This window comes from Pteropus alecto, unplaced genomic scaffold, assembly GCF_000325575.1.
Source record: "Pteropus alecto unplaced genomic scaffold, ASM32557v1 scaffold53, whole genome shotgun sequence".
Taxonomy (NCBI): domain Eukaryota; kingdom Metazoa; phylum Chordata; class Mammalia; order Chiroptera; family Pteropodidae; genus Pteropus; species Pteropus alecto.
The window spans coordinates 4,472,913-4,475,182 of NW_006434366.1; positions in this window are offsets into that span (position 1 = coordinate 4,472,913).

Consider the following 2,270-nt stretch of genomic DNA (forward strand, 5'->3'; position numbering starts at 1 on the left):
CCACCCTGCATTCCCCGCCTCCCCCATTTCCTCCCTTAGGATTTCGTTTCCACTCATTCCCGAAAAACTGCATTCTGTCGATAACAAACGTGCACTTCCTTGAAAACTCAGTTACTCCCTGGGACTGAGTTTGGGATGTCCTTTTACTCATCTCTGAGAGGGAGGGACAAGGCAACCTCTCTGGGGTCCAACAACCGGGGACGTGTTGGTCTTTGGCTCAGGATGGTCTGGGGTCCAACGACCGGGGATGTGTCGGTCTTTGGCTCAGGATGGTCTGGGGTCCAACGACCGGGGACGTGTCGCTCTTTGGCTCAGGATGGTCTGGGGTCCAATGACCGGGGACGTGTTGGTCTTTGGCTCAGGATGGTCTGGGGTCCAATAACCGGGGCTTTTTGGTCTTTGTCTCAGGATGGTCTGCGTCTCACTCCAACGCCCGTAGCTCCTGTTTCTGGCACCACCGTCATTCAACCAAACTGAAGTCAACCAACAGCGCGTGGAGATCCTGCGGGCAGGCCGACTTTCACAGCGGCACATGCCAGCCTGTCTCCTGCCCAAGCGACAGTGCCTCTAGGGCGAAGACTGTGCTCTACGTTCTTTGCATGTCTCAAAGCATCCAGCCCCGAACCTGGCACATGATCAGGTGCCTCGTACTTACCTGTGCGCCGATTCGCCGATTAAACTTCCCATGTTCTCCTCGGGAGGCTGTGCGAATGGGTGTGCATGGAAACGGGCTCAATTCCCCCAAAGAGAGGCAGAGCAGGTGTGCGTTTGTCGCAAGCTCAAGTGGGCAAGAAGCAGCCTTCTTCTTAAGGGCGAAGCTGTCAGAAGACAACCGGGAGAAAGATGCGACGAGGCCACGAGGTCTGCCAGGCTCTCGAGGTGCTAGAAACCTGGAGGAGGTGACGCCATCGAGGCCGAATGGGCAGCCAGCGGGAGCACCTGCGACCTACTCGGGGTGGGGGCCATGAGAGGACGGAAGAAGGACGCATGAGAGGACTGAGCGGCACGACGGACCGACGGGGAGAAGCCGGCGCCGGAAAGGGAGGGACCCCCGGTGCCCGCGCTCCCTGAAAGCAGCGCACAGCTGACGCTGAGACATCTCCTAGCGCCTCGGAAAGCCGCGTCGCCCCGCGCTGCGCACTTCCCCGAGCGAGTGGCCGCACGAAACGTTCCCCGCAGAGATCGTCAGTCAAAAATATCACCTCGCATGGAACACGAAGACGCCCGTGGACTTCCTTCCGGCAGGTGCATCAGCAGATGAGTGAACCACACGGGGAGGACGAGCTTCATTATTTTCACAAAGACACGAGGAAGGAGATTCTCAGAGGGGTCAGGAATTCCAACGTTTGATTTTTCTAGGGGGCCACCGATCAAGAGATACGACACGATGGGTGAGGAGATCGGAAGGTGGTGCTGTGTGTTCGCTCAGAATGTCCCTCCGCCCGTCACAGACTAACCGGAAAAAATGGGTTGAAAAACGAACGTCAGCTCCAAAGAGCAGATCGTGTTTTCTCACGAGTCCCCGCGTGGGGCTGTAGCCTGACCCAGAGTTGGAACGTTTCTCTGAGTGACAAGGCTACGTGAGGCAGGAAGGGGCTGCTGAGAATTACCTGGTACACCGTCCCTGTTCCAAGCCATTCTAAAATGTCTGGACCGTGAAGAATGCCAAGTGCATGAACTCGGGAGAAAATCGAGTAAGAAAGCGGGCGCTGTGGTCAGCTACAGACGCAGCACCTCGCAGGACGGCAGAGGGCCACCTGCGGCCTTTCCCTGACCTTGTCACTACTGCACAAAATCTCTCCTCCCTCTTGGTCTGAAGAGCTCCCACTTTAAAAGCAGAATATCAGAAGTAATTACTACCTTTAAGAAGCAAAGAACTAAGTAAATGATTATTACGTGACACGCAGGACTGTCTTAGAAATGTGTTACTTGGGAAGGTATTTCTCAATTTAATAAAAAAGTAAAACTTGGGTAATTTTTTTAGGATTGGTGGAAAACCGTCGCCGGAAAGAGAGACACGGGCGGTTGGTTGGCGGACGCCAGTGCGCCCTTCGCTGTGACTCGGCCCCGGCGGGGAGCTCCGAGGGGCTTAGCCAGCTACGGCCACCTTTCTCCCCTCTGCCACACGTCTGTGCCTGGACTCCCTGAAGCTAGACATCGCCGCGTGAGCCAGCGTTAACCAAGGAGCTACCAGGACATTCTGACATGGGAAAGGCATTTCTGGGAAGACAGTCCTTTTTTATAAAAATTTTAGGAAAAAGAGAGACTAT